The 18876-nt window shown below is 40.3% G+C and overlaps 3 long non-coding RNA genes across 6 annotated transcripts in view; 2 read left to right on the top strand and 1 right to left on the bottom strand.

Moving 5' to 3' along the window:
* The window catches only part of LOC142409472 (uncharacterized), a 77178-nt gene extending 70633 nt beyond the window's left edge, over nt 1–6545 (bottom strand). The window contains exon 1 of the long non-coding RNA XR_012775650.1: nt 6381–6545. This is a non-coding gene — a long non-coding RNA (uncharacterized LOC142409472). The remainder of the gene's footprint in view (nt 1–6380) is intronic.
* On the top strand, nt 5992–11298 carry LOC142409469 (uncharacterized). 4 transcript variants are annotated; one of them, XR_012775642.1, is made up of 6 exons: nt 5992–6385; nt 7310–7419; nt 9383–9544; nt 9813–9941; nt 10080–10159; nt 11219–11298. It is a non-coding gene; the product is annotated as an uncharacterized LOC142409469 (long non-coding RNA). The 4 variants fall into 4 exon arrangements; XR_012775641.1 differs by lacking the exon at nt 5992–6385 and adding an exon at nt 8993–9056 and having other exon boundaries at nt 7178–7419; XR_012775640.1 differs by lacking the exon at nt 5992–6385 and adding an exon at nt 9018–9056 and having other exon boundaries at nt 7180–7419.
* A 6-nt stretch (nt 11299–11304) lies between these two features.
* On the top strand, nt 11305–18876 carry LOC142409470 (uncharacterized). The gene is made up of 3 exons (XR_012775643.1): nt 11305–13834; nt 14371–17819; nt 18543–18876. It is a non-coding gene; the product is annotated as an uncharacterized LOC142409470 (long non-coding RNA).

Below are 18876 nucleotides of genomic sequence, written 5' to 3'. Positions count from 1 at the left end.
GCAAAAGTTGGAGCTAATTTAGGCTCTGGATACAGTTATCTTAAAGGATCTAAATACTGTCTTTACAGAGACTATGGAGTGAGAATTCCTGCCTGAGCCCTTTTCCACTCTGTTTCCCCTCCTCACATCATCCACTGCTCCATCTCCCTGCTCCCTCGAGTCTCCATCAGGACATGCCATTATATCTCAGTACCAGTGCAGAGCAACACAGGGCTGGCGAACACAGGTTTCAACCTGTATAAATTATTTTTATCCCCTTTAGGAACACCTTAATAGGATTCAAAGATATTTTCTATGGTGCACCACTGAATTTGGTACATACGAGGAACAAAAGAGGAGCTGACATTCTCACAGGCTTGTTTTTCCAATACTTTAAACATCTCTGAACTTCTCTAAGAGTGACTCGTTCCTAAATGACTCGGAGTTTTACAGCCTTTGTAAGATATGTTTTCAAGGTTTCTATTCATAATTGTGTTATACAATATACATGTGCACACATGCACAGGTACTTTGTATGTATATTATGTTGTGTATATATATATAGCTTATACATAGAGAGAAGGTAGATGAAAATTGAAGTTTAGGAGGGAGAGGGCACTGAATCCTCATTTACAATTTCATGGAGGGTGAAGAAAAATATGGCTTGAAGGGAATACAAGCAAAGAACTAGCAATGAGAAGGGTTCTGTGGGATAGGCACACCTCTGGATGAGGGAGACATGAAAAAATTCTTATATGCTCTGTATAAATGAAAAAGAATAGCGGCATTTTGTAATATGTGTGTCATTTGTTTAAATCTGCATTAGCTAATCATAGCTGACTGAAAGTTTTCCCTCCAGCAGCAACTAAAACTAATATCAAGAGTAATAACTCATATCCAGGAGGCAAAAATCAGGACTGACCATTTCATGCAAAATATCTCTTCCTTCAAAACAAAATTAAAGTTTGGCTATCTCTATTTCTGATCCTTGTCTTTTTCAGCAAAAAGCAGTGTCTATGTCATCACAAATCTCCAGGAATTTTATTTTGTCATGCATTGTTTCAGATTTTCTTAAAGAGGTTTTGCTCTATTTAAAAGTATATGAGCTGTAGGAGTTTTGCCTGCCTTAAAATCAAAGATCGTGTTTATCGTATGCAGGGTTGTAAGCCACGTGCCAGTCTAAACAGGGAAATAGCATAGGGCAGGTCAGGCGAAGACTGAGAATGGCAATGATAGACGAGGAATAAGCAGATGTTTTAGTACCTCACCTGCCCACTGCTCACCAGATGAAATGTCTTTGACATTAGTAACTGCTGCTGGTTTTGTTCTCTGATGGTTTTGTATTATAACCCAACATCTACCTACGTGTTATTGCAGACCTAGGACGTGTCTTTGTTTTTGCAAAGAAAGCTCTCAATTTTTATGCATTGAGATTGATTAAATTGTACTTCCACGCACCTAAATGCCATGGGTCAGATTTTTAGGATTAAGTAGGCAACCCAAGGCCTTCTTAGCACGTGTGCTACCAACGTTCGGCTGAGGCTGGTTGGGTCCGGCCTGCCCTGTGCCCGTGCATCCTTCTTATGCAAGCAAACCATCCAGCTAAGGACAAGCTCATGCCTACCTCCCACCTGAACGTGAGGCCAGGAAGCGGCCAGGTGCCCTCAACTTCTGCAGCTTCACCATAGCCTTTGTGGTGCCACGTCTTAGACCTGCTGAAGTTCACATCAGAATTTAAACTGTCTTGTCGCTTTACATTCCGAACAGTGAGGAGAACTGTCTGCACTGCAGACTTATGCCAACTGCAAATGGAAATTTTACATACAGTTTGTTCCTGCCATTTAAAGAATTTATAGTAAAGTTATTTTTACATTAGTGTTCCAGTTCCCAATAATGCAGTAATTTCTTCAATAGAGAAATAGCTTTTTTTTTAAAAAAAGGAAACTCTTATTATGGATTTTGCTTAATTTCAAAGGACTTTTTCAGTCTCTCCTGATTTTTTTTTAAATGTTGCACCTGGTCAAATGAAACGTTGTTTTTATCAAAATGAAAGAGCACATTACATTTTTACTATGTTAGATTATGCATTAACTTAACATTTCAAAAACAAGTATTGTTTCAGAACAAAGGCTTTGACTGTAATCATCCTGTTTATTCCTGTCTTATTTATAAATAACAATACACAGATATTTTTGGCTCAGAATGTTTTAGTTTCAGTGGAAAGGTGCTTTCCAATTTAAAAAAATCTCACTTTGGGAAATTTTCGAGCATTGAGCCACAGGGAATGATTTGCTCAGCCTTCTTTTATACCACGCTCTGGTTCTATGATAGCTTAGTGCTTTAATGGATCAATGATGGTGCATAAGTCAAATATACTCTCAAGGCAATTTTGTTACAATATCTTAAAGCCTGGGGGGGGTTTGGCGGGGGTGGGGGAATATATATGCAGGATGCAAGCTGGGCTTTTTTTAAGAAAAAAAAATGCAAAAAACAAAAACCCAAAACCAAACCAAGCTTGTTCACTGTCTCCAGACACCCACAAGCCACTAAGTAATTTTTTTTTTTTTCTTTCGAAAAGAAGACCCATTTCAGCCTTCCAGGAGGTTTAAGAAACATCTATTTTTGCAGTTACGGTGATAAAGCTTTGAACCTTTCCCCCCGCTCCCCCAAAAGAGATTGCAAGGCTTGCTCCCACTCGCTATGCTGTTTATAAATCTAGGGAGACGGCTACTGTGCCGCCCCCGAAACGAAGGTTTCGGACTCCAGAGCAAAACCTAACGACAAAGGAGTAAAGGGTTCCCCCATGACATAAAACCTCCACGTCGAGCGTCGACGTATTTAGCGACGGGAAAGCAGGACCTGGGAGTAAGCGACACCATTCCTCTCCATCTGGCGAAGCCGCTCCCCGGAGCCCACGGCGGGAGCGGGGCCGGCTCCTCAGAAACACGTGGCCCTGTGTTTGGGGGCCTCCCCAATTAGTCCTGTAATTTACTGTTACTTAATAAGACGGACCGAGAAACTTGCGCCAGTGGGGATGGAAAAATCCCGGCCTCCAGCTGGGGTGGGTGTTCTCGGCGTTAGCCCGACTCTCCAGCAGGTACAAAAGGCACCCACAGCTGAAGCCGGGGACACAGAAAGGAGACCTTCAGCCCCCGATGAATTACACACCAGCGCCAGGCCCCGGGAACAGCAGATCAGCCCTCGCTTTGAAGGATAAATCAAAGCTTTAATCGGGCCTGTCAGTAAAGCAGGTGTTTCGACTGCCTTTACGGTTCATTTTTATGCAAAAGGGTTGTGGGGATACAGAAATCATGGGGGATTGAAAATAAATGGCACTGACAGCACTGATCCCACCAGGCGAGGGGGCCAAAATCGGTCTGTCTTTTCATATTATGAAATATACCTAACGGCAGGCTCTTTAAACCCCGCTTACACAATGAGCTGTCTGTGCGCCCCGGACTTTCCTTTCTCTCGCTTTCCTCCTTTCCTCCCCCCCTTCTTCTTCTTTTTTTCTTTTCCTTTTTTTTTTTTTTTTTTTTTTTTTTTTATTTGATATGCCAGGGGCCCTTTTCTATTCTCTGGTGATGAACTGCCCCAGCAGCCACAGCAGGTTCAGAATGTTAAAGAGCCGCCACTCACCCGAGCCGACAAAAGGATTCCGTTTTAAAGGGCTTAAAGGACACCGTAGACACTACCCGCCGGCCCGGTTTAGGAGAAGGTCTTTTTCGTCTTGGTTTTCATCGTTCAACAACAGCCACAAATACGACGTCATAAAAAGGTGTCAGCGCAAGTGTTCGAGCGTGGGCCAGGGCGAAGGGGCGCGGCGTTCGGAGAGGGGCTCACGCGGCAGTGCCATGGCGGCCATGCCACGCCGCGCCGCGCCGCGCCGGCTCGCCTCGCCCCTGCTGAGAGCGGGCACCCCCAGCTACCCAGATTTATACTTTAATCCAGAGATTTAACTTGGCTTAATTCCTAAGTCTCAACATTAATAGCGGGCGTAGTTTTTTAAGTTACCTAAATAAAACGTTTGAGCACGCTGAAGCTGAATCATTGTGGCATCCTGTAATATTTAAATGGCGGCTGAGGAATGTTCTAATGTAGCACGCTTTTCCAGAAAGAAAAAAATGAGGGCCTTTTTCTTTGGTTCTGCTATAACTCAATACTTTTTACAGTGTATTCTGTAACATAATTTGAAATATTACTGCAGGGCATTGCTAGTAAATTTCATTTATCATTTACAAGCCATAAAGCAGGCAAGAAAAAAAAAGAAAAGGCAAGTGCTTCCCCTCCTGTAGTTTCACACAGAGTTATTCATGTCTAGTGCCTCACCACTCACAAATGACAGTTTTTCACCAGCTTTACTAAGGAATTGATTCTTTTCTCTTTCCATATAAATTCAAAAATGTATTTGAAAAAGCAACGCCCAGCTGGCACGTCCTTAGGACAGATTGCCTGAGGACAACTTTTTGAAAACTTCTCATGGACTACATGTAAATTAAGAAATTCATTATGCTTGATTGTGATCATTCATATTGCTGTATCTAGACAGAAAACTTTGCATCTTTGTAACAAAAAAAGCATGCATTTTATGACTTAGTTGCATAGGAAATGAGATCACTATCCCTTTTTCCAAGGTAGGCTGATGCCCTCAGTCTCTATAAATGTTTATGCAGCTTTGGTTTTTGACCCACTAAACTACTCGGTGGATTCCAAAGGAAATTCAACTAATACGTAAAAGTCACCATACTTTCACCAAAAAAAAGTATTTGTGGATTTCTTGCAAGTAATTTGGACTCTGACTTTCCAAACACACATTTTTATCTTTAGCCATATAATAATTCCATTTAAAATAGTAAGATTATTACACTTATAAAATACACATTTTCTCAAGGCCTAGGTATGGCACATTAGCACTGGCACTCATGTTGCGTTTCTAACAAACTTAATTTCAGTATAATTTCTCATGCCAATGAAGTTATTCCATGCCAATAAAATTCCATACATCCTTGCAGTATTGAGCCTTGAAACCCCAATTTTCTCAATTATTTCAAGGCCACAGTTTATGCAAGCTTTGAAAATGAACTGCTTCCAATAATTTGCTTGAAGAAAGATCATACAAGTCATTAATCATGGCAAATACATTTAGGTTCCGTGGACATTAGCTGAAAATTCATTAACTTTTCTCTCTGGAAGAGTTACTATGCTCAATAATATTTCGGATGTTTAGATCATAAGGTAATTGCAATGTTCTGATTAACAGTGTCTTCAGAAAAAAGCTCAACAAAATTTAACAAGAATTAAAAGTCTAATTCAAATTTGCCAAGTCCTTGTTCCTGGTCAGCTGTTTAACATTCTTGCTGTGAGTCCACTAGCCGTTAGTCTAGGCATAATACAATAAACAATAATTAATAAATAATCAAACAATATTCATTTGCATTCATCTTCCACAGAGTTGCAATGATTTTTCTAATGAAGAGCATTACTGGGATCTGGTTTATAGCCCAACCTACAATTGGCTGCATTGTCCTGAGTAGAGGGGATTATTTTGGCATAAGAAAATGTTTAAACAACTAAACCTTTTGATAGGTACTGTTAGCCAACGCCTTAGCTCTGAACAACACACACGTCACTTGTGGGAGTAGAATCAAACATTCCCATTTTTGAATTTCAGGTCAATTGTTTCTAATTAGTCTGCCATGGACAAAACTCAGATTTCTGCTTCCTGTTAGAAATTTATCCTACTCATAAATAATTTTGGTATGGACAGATTCTCATCTACCTCATATCAAAATGTCAAATCTTTCCATCATTTGTTGTCTCCAATAATTTCAGCTATGACCTAACAAGCAGGGATGAAGTCTGACTCACACATACCAAAATACTAACATATGGGCATGAACTAACATATGGGCATGAATTTGGGTGAATTGAAGGTGAATATATTGCAAAATTGTAAATCAGCTGGGGAATACTTCAGTATAAATCTTCAAAGCTCAGTCTTGAAGATTTCTGTAAATGTCCAAGGGTGGGCTGCAACCCTCATCATTCCTGGCTAGAGCTGTCTTTTGTCCTCACTACCCGCAGTCCAAAGACAATCTGCTTCCACCCATTTCCTACCCAGTGGCACCATGTGGCAAGAGTTTATTTTTATCGTGTGTTTGTATTGCTCCTTTCTCAGCGGGATTTCGGTCCGAAGTGGGACATCTAGACACTGCTGAAATACAAAAAATAACACAAAATAGTGCCTTCAAGCTAAAGATTTAGTCCCCAGATATTCTCGGAATCACTAAAAACTGGAAATACTGAACAGCTCATCCAACACCAGATAAACCACAAAAAGAAAACAGTGTCAGATGGAGAGAGGAGGAGGAGGAGGAGAGGGGTTGAAAAAATTTACTTACTGAAGGTAGTGTTTGGTTGTTGTTTTTTTTCTTTTTAAGCCTCATAGACCAATTCTAATGTTCATTGCTTTCTGGTTTCTAAATGGATTATAAATACTGGGTTTGATTTAAGCATATAATGCTTAAATGTCCATTTAAGCATGGACAGGCAGCCTACTTTTAAGAGGCTCTGTCTCAACTGATAGGTAGTACATAATGTGGTTGTCATGATCATGCTGTTGCCGTATCCCCCTTCTTTTAATGAAAAACAGACGTGGGTGTACCTGCATTAGTCTGTTTTTTACTGCATTAAGAAATCAGGAGGATCTAAGCCATATGTATAGGCGTACAAGCCCAGAAGCTCTGGTCTTGGTTTTCAGTTTAACATTCACGTCAAACTTGTTGTATTTAGCCTGATTTGTGAAGATATAGGATGGAAATAGCGATGAGGAGCATGTTCTCCCCCGGGCTTCCCAGGCCTTTGGAGCTGCTTTTGTTCAATGGGGCCCTCCCTGGTAGCTCAAGATTGTTAAATACCTAGATATGTTGTAAGACCAGCTTTTCCATCCCTGTCTAAAAATAGATGGAAGATTAGCAACAATAATTTAAAATGGACTTTGTGAAGACAGATTAATTATAGTTCACATTCCTTTAGTGTCATTTCATGGGATCTGTTTACGTGCTGATGAATACGTAAGGGGTAGCGGAGATTTTGCAGATGTCGTTTGGTTATGCTTAGACTGTAGTTTGAACAGAGATTAAACTTGCATGAGCACGTCAGACTTACGGAGAATGTCAATACCTCATTGACACCCGCAAATGGTCAGAACCTCAGCTCCTCCTCCCATCAAGTAGTCACGATACCTTGCTCAAGCAGAAGTTACAAGAAACTGCAACTGAATCGTCACTACCAGAATAATTGCCTGACATTCTTTTCTATATTCCTTAAGGTTGCTCATCCCAGTACAGTCCTAACCCAAATGGTTTAGACGTTTGGCTTTAACATTGCAATACAAGATAATAATGATCTTAGGCTTATCACTTACTGTTACCAACACTGGTGAGTTACTCTTTAGTTTGTGACTAACGTGCTAAAACGGATTTGAATTTTAAGTCCCTCAGTATAACACGTGTTCTAGCCTGAGTGAAAAGCTTTTGAACGTTACTTTGAACAGCTATTCCTGTCTTCAATGGTAATGTTTAAATCTTGTCCCTGCGTGCTGTACTTACAAGTTACAAGACTGGTACTATTTGCATTACACAAGGCATAAATAAAAATATTTTTAGTAACTCAATAACTTGATTAGTTACTTACACTATCACTATTAAGATTAGACAGGGTAGGAATAAAAGAACAACCTTTTTCAGTAATTCAATTAGTAATGATTAATGATTTGTACATAAATTTTCTTTTATTTACATTCACACTTGCCTAAAGAATGCTGGCCTTTCAATTTTAAAAAAGTATTGAAACAGAGAATGCAAATCAAGTGTTTTGTTGTCTTTCAAATAATATAATGCCTTTCAAAACTGCTAAAATTATTCCTCTTAAACAATATAGAATTAAGCAGTAGAACTTACTGTCATAAGCATACTGCCATTATGTCAGAAAGCATATAGGGTTTTTTAATGTGAAAAGTAAGAAGATAATGGACAGTCGACACAATAAGTATATTTTTTAAAAAATTACATATGGAAGCATCATTTAGATTATAGTAGAATATAATAGCACAATATATTGTGCTATATAGTAGAATATAGCACAATATAATGTATTTAATTATGAAATAAGATTGTATTTTATTTGCCAGAAAAAAGAAAGTATTTCAGGGGTATATATTACAAGTCATCAAAAAAATAAAAATCTTTAGCTTTAACTTCATATTTTGTTTAGAAATATGAAAATTATATGCTTGGGTAAATTTATAGGTTTTTATCGGAAAAATATATAAAAAACGTAAAGCCTAACCTTTTATTTGCTATTCGTAAAAGAAAATATTACAAAATTCCAAAGGCTTTTGTAATTCAAAGCAGTTTTGAAATTGTGAATATGGACTTTTTTCACTGGAAAAAATCCTTCTGTATGTCACTGAATTTTATTACATACTTTTATGTTTCTGAATGGAAACACTAATTGACAAAAACGTACACGTAGGCCACAATTCTCTCTCACCTTCTATTCTCAGCTCTATCAGAACACATTCTCAGTAAGAGAAACTGATTTGTTGTGTCACTGCCTATGAAAATAAGCATAAAAAATTATATACTATCCATATTTTTGCCAGTGTAATAAACCAGTTGGCAATATTTTGGGAGAAAAATCAACAGGTATTTAAACCTTTCATGATTTGGCAGTAAATAATTAAATTAACATTTGGTGACTTACAATTGAATACTCATGGACTGTTCAACTAGAATGAAACCACAATACTTATTTGGTTGAATTTCTAGTTTAACAGTTTACAATTCCAATTCATGTTTTGTGGGCTAAAGGAATTTCTCCTTATTTCCCAAATAGTAAAGGAAGATATAAAGTAATAGAAAGGAAAAGCGGTAGCTGATAAGCATTTATTTTAATGGTCTTTCATCGTGTGATTGTGAGACTATTTATGCCCATCCCCTATTTTCCCAAGACCTCTTCTCTCCTGTCCCCATTAGGATGGTCCTAAAGCAGCCCCAACTGGAGCCAGAGTAAACGTAAGAAGAAATAACCCACTATATGAATTTTATTTTTCAGAACATTCTGATCTAGATATTAAACAGCTATTTCCATTAGGCTGTTCATATTACTTTTCATGACAGTTGTATTCTATGGATATAGAGTTGGGATTTTTTTGTTGTTTGGGATTTGTTGTGGGTTTGGGGGGGGGGGACGACGACGACACAGGTTTTTTACCCCCGGGACAACGACGACGACACAGGTTTTTTACCCCCGGGAGGTAGAACAGTCTCATTTAGCTGATATAGTTCAAACGATGTCAGTTTTGATGATATTGTTCCCCTTCTGCTCGTTGCTGCTCAAGGGAAAGGCTGATGGTAGCTACTCATCTCCTGTGGTTAAGAAGGTGACCATGAGCTTCCCTGGGCTTCTCCATCAGATTGCGAGCAACGAGCTACTTCAGACACCAACAATATAAACCTCTTTTTGGATCTCCCCTAGCTTTATACAGGAAAGCACTGGCAAGGTATAAAGCCCCGAGTAATGCACTGGGCTGTCCTTTCATTCAAAAGTACCCGAGATCAAAGGCAAGCCTTCCCCAAAACACAGTAATAATCAGTTAATCAGTTTGCCCAGATATTCTAGCTGATATAAATCTGCTCAGCTATTATAACTTCAAAGGACATAGTCATTTTGACATCACAAAGATCAGACCCACAGTACCTCATAAACTGGTGACTCTCAGATCTTGCAGACATCGTATGGTAACAATTGCAAAAACATTTGTTTTCCAGAGTCTCAGCGAAGAGTAGGCTATCTTTGCTAGTCAAAGAAGACTCCAGCACAGTTTGGCTTACTTCACCCCCACCATGTCCCATTTCAAGATGCCAGAATAATTCTTTTACCAAAACAAACAAAAAGAGGTTTCATTAATCTTTAAAGCTCATAACTAGTTCGCTTCAGACCTTTCACAGGCTCGGGTGAATAATTTGCATTTTTAAATATCTTTAATGTCAGTTTCTTTGTCCTACTCAAGCGTGCATACTGGCTGTTATTTACAGAAACCGTCTGACTCCGGCTGCTTGGGACTGCATTTTAAAAAGGCACACCAGCAAACACCCTCAGGAAAAAGAGGGGGAGTGTAAGTATAACCATGCTTCCCAAAAAATTAAAGAAAGCAAAAACCCAGTCAGGTGGCTTCAGAGTAATCTGCCAACATATTCAAAAAACATTCAATTAAAAAAAAAAAAAATCAAACCCAGCTAAACTCCTTGAACAAAATTCCACAGGGAGGGGGGAAAAAAAAAAAAAAAAAGAAAGAAAAGAAAACACTTAGATTCTTTTCTGGCAGCTGTAGCTACGCCTGTAGTTGGGTGATTGAAAAAGACTCACAAAATTACTCAGTCTTGAATTGCTACCCATGTGAGCTGGCTTTGGTGGTAGTGGTTACAGGAATTTAACTTCAAAAACAGAATAAAAAAGAGCACAGAGCTGAACAGCAAACAAAGGGAGAGAGAGGCAGATCTCATTTAGTTTAAAATTCTGTTATTTTTAGCTGTCAGCTGTTTAAGGTGAGTCAAAGGGACTTTTCCCCTTTTACAATGAAATTTCGATATCACTTCTATCATTTTCTGATTACTGGGTCAAAAGAGCTCAAGTGCCGGGATTTTTTTTTTTTTTTTTTTATTTGCAAAATTTCCAGATTGCTGCCAAGTACCCTCCTCGGCACGTCACCCGCTGCCCACGAGAAACGGTCTCGGGGCCCCGCAGGCACCTCCAGCGGGCGAGCGGTACAGCCCCCGAGGGGGACGGCCGGAGAGAAGGTTTTGGGGTGCGAGCGCACAGAGAGAATAGCTCTTACAGCAAACCAAATGGTCATCACAGCATTTGGTTACTTCCTATGCCAATAAATCCAATAAAAGCCCTCCAGGTCACAAAGTAAAGGGGTTTCCCAGCTCTGTGAGCATCCCCCAAATTTCCCTCCCCTCCCTCCATTTCGCATGCGGCTAAGCTTCCTCTGGCTCGGAGGGACTGGGTGGGGCTCCCTCCATGTCATTTCCCAATATAGCCAGAGGGGACACGAGCGAGTGACATGAGATGTACTTTCCATTTCTTTCCTTCTCTGCTAGCACTGGGAAATGGCCCGCATAACCTAATAAGTATTTTCTGCCTCTAATTGCCATCCTGTTATGTTTTGCAGGAACTGGATGAGCTGCTTACGCAGAGCTCCTTGCCAGCTTCGGGACTAAAAGAAACGTCCTGCTCTTTCACTAGCTACCCCATTTCTGCCTTTTTTTGTGCGTGGCTTTTTTTAATGACTGTCTCATTCCTTTTGCTGTCTTTTGCAGTCCTGCAGTTCCTACAGGTTCCTGATTCTTACAGAACTTTCTTGAAAGTCCTGAAATCCTAAGCCAAACTGAAAGCCTACATTTAAATTTAAACATGCATCTCTGTTACTCATCACTTCAGTTCCCGATAGCCTCCAGCTAAACAAACACATACAGAGAAGACAAAATTACCGTAACACAGAATAGTGCAGGAGAGCCCGTGGGGGTACGTCCTTCTCCCTAATGTTCCCCCAGACTCCAACCAATTTCTTCTAACGACGATTGCTAAAGCTATTACTCGTGATCCTGCTCCACGATATTTGTTAGATATCCTCTGTGAAGAGTTGTGCTCTGCTCTCTAACTGACCAAAATGGTCCTAAGCACTTCTCTCGGACAACCAGCTGCTGATAGTCCAATCTTTTCTCTTAATCATGCTCCACATTAAGGAGTCACTTTAAATACAAACTCAGATGTGGAAGCAGGATGAAGACATGCATTTTCCATTTGTAATGTTTTGGAGATCAGATTTTGTGCTCAGTAAACCAGGTACCATTTTCTTTGTTAATGTCCTTCTTGAATTAAATCCAGGACACATCCTCCTCATTGTCTCTCAACCTTTGCTTTTACTGTTCTAGATGGGAGATGGGTCTTTTAACACGTCAGTTTTCTGGATTAGAGAACCAGATAACTTTTTATAAACTGCATCTCACTAGAGAATAGAGAAAAGGAGGGAACTAAAACCCAGATATATGAAGAGTTATATTAAGAGTATGTTCATTGCCTACAATGATTAAGCATTTTCACTACCCAGCAGAAAATGTAATTATTCTGGCAACAAACCAGCTAAGAGACAGCTTTCCAGCATTAAACTCTTGTAGATACCAAGGTGTTGTTTTCTTTAATTTATAGTAGAATCTGCCCTATTTCAGAAAAGACTTTTTTAAACAGGAGATATTTGTCCACCCTGGAGTTCAGACTGCTGGGATATACTGCACTTGGCAAGCTTTTGCTGGAAAACGCTAGTCTGACAATATCAAACTACTTTATTAATACGCATAAGTTTGAGCAAAAAGTAATTGTGGTTTTCCAGAAAGCCGTAAGAGAACATTTGCCACAGTTTCCATTACCAGTGACGCCGCTTCGCCTGAACCGCCTTTCTGTAAATTTTGGTGTGGCTTTGTACCACAGAGGTTTGCATCAATACGACAGAACTAGGTAAGCTCCTGGCTGAGACAACCCTTTGCTGAAAGCACTTCTCACCCTGTTTTGAGTATGGTTTGGAGCAGAAGGCTGCCTGTTCATACATTAATACCTGCTTTTATTTTCCAGTTGTTCTTTGAACTTGCCTATGCTCGTATCAGTTTTCTCACCTGTAAAAACTGGAAGAATTCTTAAAAGCTCTCTAGAATGTTGTGAATTTTATGAATTGTTTGTGAAACGAATGATATTACAAATATTCGTGTTTTATCTCCATTTCGCCTGTTATTTTTCCACCTGTCACTTGAAGTCACTGAGCTATCTCTATAAGCCCTTCTGAAAGGGCAGGTAAGAAATGTGCTTCCCTTCTGGTGTTAGGACCATCGCGACCAGAGAACCTGTTGCATTTCCTGATGTACTTGGCTATGGCTGATTAGAGATGTCTTTTTACAAAACAGCTTCTGTCAGTGGGCTGATTTTGTTGTTTTGTTTAAGTCGGAGTGGCACCGTTCTCCGTGCGCTCATATGTTTCAATAATCACTGTATTCCCTACTTGAGTGCCTTTTAACGTAATTGCATTTGGAAAAAATATTTATCCTTTTTGTAAAGTTAAGAAAGCATCCGTACTAGCTCATCAGAGTACTGATATGCACTTTATGAAAACATCTTTAAACACTTTTGTATTCAGTCATAGTTTGTTTGTCCTCAAGCCAATTCAATTCACCTGGGACATAAGTCTTTCTGATTTTATTTTTGGTATTTAGCATACTCGACATTGATCTCCTCAAAATGCAATGAAAATAAACAAACAAATAAAAAACCCAATCCCATACCAAGAAAACACATTGAAAATAATTTAGAGAATAATCCTCTTGGTTGAACAGATTGAACATAAGTATTTTGCTGAATTTCATGTTGTGTTATAAAATGAATTTGAGTCCTAGCAATAGATATTCTACGTTATTTGCCCAGCAGATTAAACAACCATAAATATTGAGTGATTCAACTGAGCAGCCAGCGCTGGCCGGAGTGAATAGCATGTTAACAGATACTGGAGCTCTAGGAGACACCAGAAAATTGTGCCTAAGTAAGCTTGCTAAATTAAGCTTAGTAAATGCTATTTTTCTAAATACTTAAATTATTTATTTTACTAAGGGCTCACCTGAGAGTTTTCCCATGTGATTAAAACCCCTCATGGGTCACAGACTAATTTACTAAAACTACGGAGAGAGGAATACGGGGAGGGGCAAGGAGCTCTGCCAGGGAGCCAGGACCAGACAGCCGTCCCCAGGTAGGCTGGAATAAGACAGGAAAATCAACTCCTATCGCGCTGCAACTGAATCTCTCTCTCATCAATAATCTCTTCTGAAATAAGTATTCTAAACTGTGAGGTAAAAAAGCAAGGATAATTATGTTGTCCCCAACAGCCCTCACAAAAAAATGTTTGCATTTTTACGGACTTGGAGAGATACCTCCGCCTACTCCCCCTTATTTCTGCTTTCAGGCATCATTCCTTCAAAGGACACTTTATGGGAAGATACCATTAAACTGCGTAACGCTACTAAACATGTAACGTTGCTGCTAATGTTCTTTAGAAGTAATCTATCATACCTTATTTAATTTCACTGGTCTTGTACAATGAGTCCCAGGGTCAACATTTAACTAAATTGCCCAGAGACACTCTTCCAACCATATGTAATGTACAGTAAGTAACTCTTCTGTAAATTGTCTGGGAACATACTGCAGAACAATTCTCAAGAGAAAAACTAGGGCTGAAATATTTTCTCATGCACGTTCTATCCGGGTGACATTCCTCTCTCGTTCCAGATTTGCCCCCAGCACGACCGAACGGACGCTACCCTTTTGCACTCATGTTTGTTTGTGTTTGCCTCCTGTTGATATTTATGAGAACTGTTTCTGATACCCTCGCAGCATCATCTTAATTTTGGCAGAGGTTGCTGTGTGTTCAAGTTCCAAGGGGGATGCAGAGAACACAAGCTGTCTCCAAATTGAAGGAATCAATTTTCATTTCTGAAGTCAGACAGGCTTTCATTTACTGCCTATTGACTCCATAGAGAGATAATAATAATGTTGCTGCTTTCAGTGAAAAACACCATTACCGAGGACAATGCACTCAGTCAAGAAAGATGCCAGATCTCTCCTTCCCCAGACCACTCTTCGCTCCCCGAGTTACAAGCTGGGCTCTCTCCAGAAGCACTGTTTCTACCTGGCCAGCTCAGTCAGCCGGGGCGTAAAGAGGGTATGAATCTTTTTGGACACCGGTCCAACAAGCAGGGAGAAAATGAGAGAGTGCGCACGAGCCTTCTCCAGACGCCCACCGCATCAATGGGCGGAGGAGCTGGCAGAGCCAGCCGCTCTCGTCCCGCCAGCCGAGGAGTCACCATATGTTTGGCTGCCACCCATGCAGCCAAGAGTCCTTGGAACAAGGCACCAAAGCCATTCAGACTCCTCTTGCTAGCGCTGACGGACATCCAGCCTTTTCAGGCCTCAGCCAAGCTTTAAACAGACCCTGCTGGAATCGCTGGGCTCCATGAATCAGCTCCTGCATTAACAGAGTCTACCCCAATCCTCATCGAATCAACCTCAACCCTCATCGAATCAACCTCAACCCATCGAACCCCCTCAACCTCAGTCGAATCGTACCCCGTAAGGCAACAGACACCTGACAAGATTTACCAGTCACAAACTACTAGGTCCAGCGCAGCACCTGACCCAGAGGATTCCTCCAGAAAGGCAGGTCGGACATCCAGCTAAGTGTCCCCAAACAGGCTCGGTACCTTCTCCGAGGTACTTGAATCCTGGAGCACAGTTAGGGCAGAGCAGTTACCCCCTGAGGACTGTCCAGGTCTTTTCCCTGCCCTTTCTTGTTCTCGGAAGTCTGGGATAAGAAGCAGCATAGGAAGTGAAGGAGAATATGTATTTTCTATTCGCTCAGTTTTAAATTAGGTTGTTAAAACAATAGTGCTTTTTGGGAACCTTCTCTTGAGTTTCAGGGAAATAGTATCTATTCTTATTCTTTCAGATGCTAATTAAAGTTGATGCTGATGCTCCATGGTTTGCCATTCTACTGCAGTTTCATTTTTCAATGAAACACTACCATTAAAACCTTACTTTCTGTACTCTTGACACAACAGTCTTTCAGAAGTTCTCTTAGTCATGGCAACGATACCAGAGATGGGTTGTAAGTAGACGAAATAACTACAAACACTCAAAAACCTACACAAATTGTTTGCCATAATATCTGACTTCTGGTCTTTTAGTAAAGCTTATGTGCCTGCACTGGGTGGCACCCAGCCCAGAAAGAGCAGTATCTCCAATACTTATGAATGTGTTTTCTCTTTCAGTATCTGTTTATATTTCACTCTAAAAAAAAAGTGGCTATGCTTCATATTTTAACTTTTGAAGTTTCATTCTTGTTTAATTGCCAAATAATCATGTTGGCTCCTTTCTGACACATTTTTAATACATGCTTTCTCTTGCCTAAATCTTGTATTTTAAGATTGCGGTTAATGACACGTGCATACCTGCCCCATAAAGCAGTTTCCCTGTGGTATGAAGGAATGAGGTAATTTACTCTAATACATGCAAAAATGCAGAACTACATATGCTGACACATCTTCACTGTCACTCTGCAGTTAACTCGAACTGCTGCATATTCTCTGTGAGTGTTTTGTTGTAGACTTTTGTAAATTATATTGAAGAAATCTGTGTTGAGTAATACAAAGCATCAGAATTACTATTGCTGTCCACCCACGCTGGCAGAAAGCCACTGAGTTTTCAGTTGTTTACAAATGTTTTCAATGATAAATCTCTTTGCTATTTCCCATATGAAGTTACGCACTCAAACATGTGCAGCATATACTTTGCTGCTCTAACTGCTACGGTAAGTGAGACAAGAACCATCGGAGAGACCTGAATTTTGGTTGCCCTTCAACATGCACATCTACACTTGAGTTTTTGTTTCACAGATTTTTAAGACCATGAGGCGTGATTGAGATAGCATAACTTGGTTCCTTCAAGCAGTGCAAACGCCATTCACCTATTGCACCACTGCAACTGTAATGTCCACATTATATTATCTTTCTAAAAGATTTTAAAAGCTTAAATTATAGGACTCTCCACAGAGTCAGGTCAGACATAAACTTCCACAACGAAAACCAAAAATCCAAACCTGGGGATGTATAAGGGTTTTAATATCACCCACTGATATTTTGAAAAGATGATAAATAGATCACTTCACCAAAAACATTTTTCTAGTCTGGATACAAATCAACGTGTTCTTTTTAGTTAGGTGACCTAATTATTGTAAGAATTTAAGAAAGCCAGATGGGTCAAAATAAGCCCAGGTGGTCTCAAGCCTGCCAATTTACCAAGCTTATGTTTTCATTTTATTTGAATAAAAAATGTCCATCATTCTTTGTCAGAGGTGTGCCAGGCTGCTGTGGTTGTTTGTCATCATTTGTACAAAAGCCAACCAGGTTACCTGTCAGTTTGCAAATATTGTGGATAATAGGCATTACTTGAAGCAGCACAGGCCTGATTAACAAGAAAATTGGATTTTTTTTAACCTATTCCTTTCCTTTTCTTCTTGCACAGTACTATATTAATTTGGAAATGGATTTTTTCCACACACTCTCTCGCACACAGGCAGTACCTTCAGCTCATTAGACCACAACGTTCTTACAATTAGCTTTTCCCAGGGCATCAGCAATCAGCCTCTCTTACTACCCCACCCAGGATTAAATAGCAGGAGTCTGTCCATGATCCATCTGTACATGTAAAATTGATTACCAGGCTCACACATGCCTCCCTTTCCATTTCAACTATGTTTTATAGCAATGCACTTTTAAACACCTAACAAATCTGTTTATGTGTAGAGAGAGCAACCATTTTATTTCAAGACCAGCTGGAGCCTCTGAAAAGGAGACTCAAACACAATCCTCTCTCATCTACACTTTGCTTATTTTCCTTGTCTGAGCTATTTTTTCTGTACACAATAGTAATTGCATAGTCTGAATTCTCCTTCTGAGATCTAAATATAATCATTGCTGAAGTCTTATCTTTTTAAAAGATAAAGACATGAAGTTATGCCAAGTTGTTATAGCCACAGTACCATATGCGAGAGCCTGTTTTATTTTCCATACACAGCAGCAAGAACACTTCCTTTTAAGGCATAATTCATGGTTTCGACTGAACATCACCATGGTGACCCTAGGACACCGCCTTACCAGCTGGAAACGAATCTTGCCAAGAGGGTAAATATTGCAACTCAAAAATACCAGTTTGCACCGAATAATTTAGCACAAAAAAATTTCAAAGTTATCACTGTCCATATTTTCTGTAAAAACTCTATGGACTTTACACGCAGAGAGCTCTCCTAGACCACACGGGACAGCGTTGGCTTCCCAGTCCCTTTACTTAATAAATCCTGCCGCTAGATTTATTTTTTTTCCCCAAAAAATCATTCAGTGTTTCAGCGAGATGAAGGGTATTAGTATCCAAACCAATGAGAGAAGGGACAAAACAATGAAGGAATTATTTGAATGAAACAAATAGGAGGTAGGCTTCCTCTGACACGAAATTTCACAGCCATTTAAGGCTAAATGCACAAAAGAACATATGTACCTTTTAACATAGTGGGATCTATAGTACCCACACGCTTTCTGTGCAATACGTGGGAAGAACTTTGCACTTGACAGAGCATGTCAGACCTGAACCGGTCAGTAAGAAAAGCAGATGACGACACTATGGACTAAACCTGCAGTCTACAGGGAAAGATCACCCTCCACCGCCACGTCTGAGCCCTTTAGGCTGGGTGTTACTGGCAGAGCAGCCCTAAAGAGCGGAGTCCAGAGGACGTCACCCAAGCAGCTGGCGCGTAACACAGATCCTGCAGCCTGCCCCGCGCTCCGTGCTCTCACAGCTGCTTTCTTAGCAATGCTCAAACGATGACGGTTGCGCGTTCACCGGTGACCAAGAGCATAGGTCTGCAGCAACCGATGCCAGCCACAGCCCGGGCTACGCTGCGCTCGGGACCCACCTCTGCAGCGGCGTGCGTGTCATCGCGAGGAAGCCATCGGTTCGCAGCCAGATCGGCTCCTGGAGCCGTTCCACGCTAGCGTTGGTCAGGCAGCAGTGGCTGCAAAGCGCATAGGCGGGAATGCCCAGGGGCTGCTGGAGGGAGAAGATGGGAGGGCAGCATACTGGACTTGGATTAAAGGTAAAAGCTTTTTAAAAAAATAAATAATAGTTAAAGCTAAAAGGTTGGGGTTTTTTTTAAATAAAACCCCACTATGATCAATCCCACCTTCA

This window comes from Mycteria americana, chromosome 4 (genome assembly GCF_035582795.1).
Source record: "Mycteria americana isolate JAX WOST 10 ecotype Jacksonville Zoo and Gardens chromosome 4, USCA_MyAme_1.0, whole genome shotgun sequence".
Classification (NCBI taxonomy): Eukaryota; Metazoa; Chordata; class Aves; order Ciconiiformes; family Ciconiidae; genus Mycteria; species Mycteria americana.
The sequence above is the reverse complement of the archived record's forward strand: the minus strand, read 5'-3'. Positions and strand labels throughout refer to the sequence as shown.